At 40.1% G+C, this 7,569-nt stretch overlaps 1 long non-coding RNA gene across 1 annotated transcript; it reads right to left on the reverse strand.

Annotated features, from left to right (window-relative positions):
* Window positions 1-1,125: 1,125 nt before the first annotated feature.
* LOC143114618 (uncharacterized) lies at window positions 1,126-4,691 on the reverse strand. The gene is made up of 3 exons (XR_012984965.1): window positions 4,262-4,691; window positions 2,892-2,949; window positions 1,126-2,516 (listed from the first exon to the last, which is right to left on the reverse strand). It is a non-coding gene; the product is annotated as an uncharacterized LOC143114618 (long non-coding RNA).
* Window positions 4,692-7,569: the final 2,878 nt, after the last annotated feature.

Below are 7,569 nucleotides of genomic sequence, written 5' to 3' on the forward strand. Positions count from 1 at the left end.
TGAAGGCAGTAGAATATGTCTATGTATGAGAATAGATACAGTATGTACATTTGCAAATAAATAAATAGATAGACACTATGGACTATTTAAAAGTTGTTGTAGTAGTCAAGAATGAGGCTTTGGATCTTCTCGGGGATGTGGTAGATGGACAGGGCTCTTTCTACTATTTTATGCGGGATTGAGCCATAGGCATTGGAAAGGTCCAGCCACAACACTGCCAACTGCCCAGGTCTCTCTGATCAGCTGGGTTAGTTTAACACTCAAGTAAAGTACGTAAGAAAGTGATTATATAGACAGAAAATATAATTTGAAAGTAATATAATGATATAACACCCAAAACTTGATTGATTAACAAAATGTAAGTTAGAAGGGTAGAGAGCAGCTTTACTGCTTGGCCCCTAGTAAAAGAGAAGGTAGAAACACAAAAAGAGAAGGAAGAAACACATTGGGTGCACTCACATATGTTTGGCCCCCATGATGAAAATAACTAAAGATAGAAATACAGTGATTGCCCAATGCCTATACGCAGCATTCTGCTTGGCTCCCCACTAAAGGTGATAAACTTTGTCATGTGTTAAGGCAAAAATACAATGGAATGAATAATAAGTAAAGGTAGAAACACACTGGAGTGCTACAAAGTTATGCAAAGTTATATTACGTTGGTGGCTGTTACAGTAGTAGACACAGCGAGAGGAAGGGAGGAGAGAGGTTCAGAAAGAGAGAGGGGGGCAGTGAATGAGAGACAGTGGTAGGAGAGAGAAATGGAGATATACCAAGAGAAGACCTACAGAATAACAATGATACTGAGAGATAGTACAAAGAGCAGGGAACCAGAAGGGGAAACACAGACACTGTTTATGAGTTCTTTATCTAAGGGTTTTAGTGCCACTGCAACTTTCACTGTACACTGTACAACTGGAAATAAAACGGTCCAAAGTGAACAAAACATTGAAAGGATGAAAATGTCTACTAATTAGAAATTAAAGATGGCAAGAAAGTAACATATTTCAATAGTAGTCAACATTTTTATTTTATTCTACACATCTTTTGAAATACATATATAAAAAGGCTATAAATAGATCATATATATATATATATAGTATATAGTAAACACATTGTAACAAAACAAGACTGAGCAATTTTGTGTGCACATGATCACAAAAAGGATTATTCACAGCGATTTTCTTTTACAGACATTCATCAGTCGATACCAATTTCACCTGAGGCACAAGAGGCATCTGCGATTTTAAGCTAGGTTTACAAAAGATAAAAATGGCACACCGAAATAAATGTAAAAAAAAGACAGCATCGAACTTTGCCAAAAACGCATTTGATGCAACGAGTTTAGTATTTTTCTTCTTCATCTTACTCCTCTTTGGTTTAATATACATTCATTCATACTAAGTACAGTAATTTCCTGTGTATTAGCCGCTTTGTGTATCAACCACAGGGCAGTGTTTTATATTAATACCTATATATTAATACCATATTAACTACCCCCGTGTATTAACCTCATAGCTAAAGAATTTTGCAAATTCAATGTATAAACTTCGGCTAATAGTTGGGAAATTACGGTCAATTCTTTAGTACTCTCTAACATTCTGCAAAAACATACATTCTTCTTTTTTTCATTTAACCTTTATATACCATTAAAGTATAGCAAGGGAAATAGAAACATACCACCCTGTGTATCAGTATAACAGTATACGGTGTAAAATCTCCTGCCTTTGCTATGTGTCAGTTGCAGTTGGGGTTATAACATCCCTGAAAAAGTCATGAATATGATCCTGTATGGTTATTCATATCTTACCCACTGGAAAAAAACAGTTTACCAGAGGAAAAAACAAGACCTACAAATATTTCCAGTAAAAACATCAGCAATATCTTCTTGTTTTGACTGACACATCCGCTGGTACCATTGACCAAAGCACCAGTAGAAAGACACCTGAAATTACCACTCAGTAGTTCACTGTGGATCTAGGTATTCATGGAAGTGTATCCCAACTTGCCAGTGTATCTGAATTCATTGTCCTCCCCTTCACATCGTAATGTTGTTGACCCGTTTGCGGGGTCTGGCTCTAAATGTCTGGCTTAGTCATTGTATGTCGGTGTGCGTGGGCAAACACTGCCAAGCAAGAAGTTAAGTCCCAGACAGAATTCTCCAACAACTCGACAGTTTAGTTCATCTTGAATACAGTCAACGTAAACAGATATGTGGTCGTCTTTATTTAGGTTGATGATCCTGTGTTTCCAAGTGGTCTTGTCTGAGGTATTAAAGGGGATGGAGGCTAAGACTCTCGCCTCTCTGTTGACCACTGTGAGGTTGAAGACTTCTTCTACATAGTTTTCATCAAAATGTTCGATGTATGGGTAGAGAATGTATGGTCCCTGACAGCCAACTTTGATGTCACTGCCATTGACTTTGATGTTCCTGATTTCCTTTATTGAGTCCATCAGAGTGAAATCCAGCAGGCCCTGTTTGACATTACTCCATTGTATGGTATTTGGCTTGATCCCTGTTTATAAAGGAAGAGAATATTGAGAGTGAGACAAGCCCATCCATTCAAATGACTTTGAGATTAATTTAAGAAAATCTGTGTTAATCACAACAGTAGTACACTCCTGTATATCACAACCTGGTACCACCTAAGGGACCAGGTTTTATCCAAGTAATACAGTATATGCTAGTCATGTCATGTTATTTGCCATGTACTAGTGTGCATTCTACATGCATTGATGTCTAAAATGTTTGTACACAAAAATGCCAATAAATAAATTATGTATCTCTAAATTTGATGGCAACTATTTGCTAGCACATATACTTCAACAGCTGACCTGCAGGTCAGATAGATGAGAGAATATTCATAGGCACCACTGGGAAGTAACCATACCTCCTCTGTTCCCCAGCTGGAGGATTATACCAGCATTAGTGTCAGTTGGTTGTGGCTCCTGTGGGAAAGAACAGTTCAGTAACAGTTGGTCAAAATCCTTTTTTTTACTCAGATAGGACAATGAAGAGAGTGAAAAGAAGCAGGTGGGAGAGAGAGATGGGGTGGGATCAGGAAATGACCCGGGCCGGACTTGAACCCCAGTCCCTGTGGGCACATGGACCTGAGTGTGGTATGGGCGCTGCGCTTTGTTTTTTATGAATGCAGCAACGCCACGCGTGCACACACAAATACAAGACACACACACACGCATGTCTCTCTCTCTCTCTCTCTCTCACACACACACACATGGTAGTGAGCACACAGGGGTGGAACAGTAGGGGGTTAGATGCCTTGCTCAAAGGCACTTAAGTCATGGAAGTTGAGGAAGGGGAGTGTTCCTCAATCACTCCATCCAACCCCATTCCCAAGTGAACGGTGTGCCACGGCTAGCCCCTCAAATACTTATCCAAAACAGCTGTGTGTAAGCCTACTGGTGTTTTTCAAGGGCTCCCTTGCAAAGGAGATTTAAATCTCAATTGGACTCACATAGTTAAATAAAGGATCAATTACATGACACAAGTGTCTTTATCCCATAAATCCTGCCTGAAGGCATAAATGGTAAGACCAAAATACTGAATGCTCCTTGATCAAAGCAATGGCAAAACACATGCAAATACATACATGTAATCTGATTGCCTGTTATAGGAATAGGCTGTGTGTAATTGTAGCAGTGCCCATGAACATATGCCTACTGAACAGCTGCACTTGAACGCTGAGCATGAGAGTAAAACCAGAAAGACTAAGGTAAATATTATCCCACTGTACGCAACAAATTCAATAAAAATTCATAGACTGTAACGATCATGCGGCAATGACACCTGTATAGTGGTTACACATACAGTCTCACCTCGATTTCTAAAAAGGGTTAGCCTGCTATGCAGCGCCCTCCACTGGCGATAGAGAACAATTAGGCTACAAATGCTTTCCTGAGTCCTGCTCCCACGCACAGATGCATCTTGTTCGCAATACAGTAGGCTAACATTTTTCTATCATTGCGATTAACCTCCTAAGATTCAGGTGTGATTGTTCTGTTAGCTAAACGCTCTCAACATCGGCGAGTTGGAAATAGGCAAAAAAGACAGAACAGAAAAAAAAGTGTCATTTCAGGTTAAGGAAGTCTAACATTCGTATCCTTCTAGGCTACCATTGATAAATAAACCTAATAAAAATAGGTGATGTGATAAGTCTTTAAGCCTCCATTAAATTGTATAGCCTACTCGTTTAAATCCAACATTTGCGCCACATGACAAAGATCGCATTGCCTAGCCTACCTCAGGGGGGAATCTGAAGTTGGTGGAGCTGAAGAACAAGATCAGGCATGTCGCAATCAGGAGGGTGTGAACCGTCAACACCATCAAAGTAACGCAACTCCACCTGCTACTAGCTTTCCCAATCGGCCCGGTACTTTGCATCTCCTCGTCTGTCTTTAGGCTGCCCATCCTGTAGTAATGAATACAGATTTGGAGCACGCACTTAAATAGTCTAGCCCACGAGTGGAATCAAGAGGTGGGGGTGGATCGAAAGAGCAAAGAAAAATACCCATCAGAAGTTTACACACTAGGTACCAGGACTGCACAAGTCATTGATGTTTCTGCCAAGAATGAATACAGAAGCAGGCGAGACTAGATAGGCCTAGCCTACTCTCTATTACATAGCTTAGTCTATAATTTATGGTCGATGCATACATTGCTTATAGTGTTTTAATACAGTCATCATTTTTAGGGGTAGTTGAGACTCAATACCACACTTCAGATCATAAAAGTCTAATTTTAGCATAATGGCTATGACAGATAAACATGTAGGCTACAAAACTTAATTTATCTGCAGGTCAAAACAGTACATCTGTAACTGGAGGGATTTTGTCTACCAGTAGCCTATTTCAAGTTGGTGTGCTACACTGATCCCGAGTATTCATATAGTTGTCTGACACTAAAGGAGCCCAGCAGAACAACTGCTATGGAGATTCTTGGTGTAGAGAACTGTGGAATACATTTTCATGCAGTGGCGCTCATAACCGTTCCTGTGAAAAAGTGCCATGCGTAAAGACAACGAACTGTGCACCTGTTTATGTAAAGCAAAGATATATATTTTATTTAAAACTTGAGTTATGATATTTCTTGCTGCTCTCTTAAAAACAAGTACTTACAGGGCAAAACATATTTTAATTAATTTTATATAGATATATTGCGGGAGTCCCACAAGTAATGTCTTTCTTCTGCTCCCCTACACACATCATGTTTTTCCCCAGCCGCACTCTTCTACGTTAGGTCCCCTGGAATTCCGGTGGGTCTTCTAGTATAGCCACTATTTTGGAGTTTGGCACACGCCTCTGCCATTTTTTGGCTGGGAGGAGAGCAATCTGCAAACAGCAAAATGCGACATAATTCCTCTTTCACTTGCAATTGTTTTAATTACTAAAATCAGCCCGTTAAATGATATAGGCTAAAGGCATTTTAAGAATACAGGCTACTTTTTAAAATGAGGCTATTCTAATCATTCTAATATTCAACAGGCTCACTGGGACTGCACCTACTATTAAGGGGGGTTTTTGGTTAACCATCACACCTTCACCAGAGCATAAACAAGATGCAATAAAAGATTTTTAAAAAGCGAGCAATCAGAAGGTGCACCAGTGATCTGAATACAAACAAAAAGGGGCATACATTCTCACAATAACTCAGAGCAAGATCACCAAGTCATAAACTAAAAGCAGGCTGACTCAATCTGAGACAAAGCTATTCTATGACAATTCATTACCCGACTCCCTCTCCAGACGGGCGAGAACGACGCTGAAATAAGAAACAGTTAGTGGTCTTCTGTGAAAAGAAAGTGCCTATAAGAGAAAAGCAAAGGAGTTTTCCTTGAAAAACGCAAAACCTTCCAAAGCAAACACCAAGCAAACGCTGTGTGCATTGTTTTATTTGTCTATGGTTCCCCCCATTAGTAGACACTGAGCAAAATCCCAGTGAGCATGCAGGTTCACAAAAGGTCATTGGAGATGGAGTCCAAGATTCAAAGTAAAGGGCGGTGCATCTGTAAGCAGTGTGAGAAGCCGTTTTTAGACTCAAATCCCCCAATATCCACGGGGAGAAGATACGTCTTCATGCTGCATTACCTGTGTGAAAATGAGGCCACAGATTGCCACCGAGGTGCAATTTTGAGGGGCCAGGAGGCAGGACCAAATTAGCAAACTAGCGCGACGTGCAACATTGAGCGAATAGCAAATAGGCTACAGCAAAGCGGTAAAGAAAACAGAGTGGCGACACTCTCATAACGGACCGTGGGAAGAAATGACAGGGCTTTTCCATGCCAGTTTCTGGATTACGGGTCATATTGGGACACATGGGACTTGGTCAATGCGTTAATTGATCACGCCCTCCAGCATCCAGAAATACATCCCACCGTCCTGCGATTCAGCCATTCAGCACAGGTTTTTTGTAACTTGATCGCGTGGCGGCGCATTAAAGAGTGTCGCAACTCCCTTTTTCTATGGCTTTGGCAGGGACGTCACGATTGGGGGGGGGGGGGGGGCTTAGCCCCCAGGGTTGTAGGTCATGCTGCGGAAAAAATGAAATGGCGAAAATTTTCCATTACACCTTAAAACGGCTTCTTTGATATTAGTTGTAGCACATCTATCAGGTTCTGTTCAGTTCACTCTTTTCTTTTCCTGCCTTCTTTGGAATACCCCCTGCTCTCCCTTCCTTTCCTCTTCAGGATGTATTCCCTTTTTTAAATTACATTTTAAATGAGTTTATGAGTTATGATTTAAAAGTCTACATGTTGGGGTGAGTTCATGGAAAAGAAAGCCTTTAATATAAAAAATACTCTCTCTCCTCTTTCATGCAATTTTTCCAAATAAAGTTTAGGGCTATTTCTGCCTGCTATTGTGTCTGAATACAGTATACATTGAACATAGGGTTACATAATGGTGTGGTGCATTCCTTAATTAGTTTAGCCACTGGTACTTTAGTTCAAAGTCATGATGAAATTTTGCAAAACAGAACAAATGAAGTATGAATGTTTCTCAGGGGTTTATTCTGCCAAATGAGAAGACAGTAGGCCTAAAAAATCAACAACAAAAAGACAAAAAGGTAGTAGTGTACAAAACCTATCCAACTCAACATCAACTATCCATTCATATCTCTGTTGTCACTATAAGTATGAGGAAGTATGTATGTAACTATGTCACTTTTAATGGTTGCACTCACAGCGTAATGTCTACTTTGTGAGTGGAAGCATCAAAGAATACCTTCTGTTTTTAAGGGAGGCAAAATGGTCTATCACTCTGTCACGGCTCAGCTGCACTGCTATGTCATTTTCAATTGACATGACTGCAAGGTTGTGAAGCCTTCTCTGGTCCATTGTTTGATGCAGCCAGGAGTGCAGTCGACGCAGTACACTAAGAACACATAGAATAGAATAGAATAGAATAGAATATACTTTATTGTCATGCCTGCATGAAAATTGTCTTTGGTCTCACTGATAGGAATAGTATAAAACACATAGGAAACATAGAGTAGACACATTAATTCCATTACACACAGACATATATCTACAGGATGAACACAGCACATCACAT

Source organism: Alosa pseudoharengus, unplaced genomic scaffold (assembly GCF_046254945.1).
Source record: "Alosa pseudoharengus isolate Yale_2024_CS ecotype anadromous, Long Island Sound unplaced genomic scaffold, YU_APseudo_1.1 YU_APseudo_1.1_scf_11, whole genome shotgun sequence".
Classification (NCBI taxonomy): Eukaryota; Metazoa; Chordata; class Actinopteri; order Clupeiformes; family Clupeidae; genus Alosa; species Alosa pseudoharengus.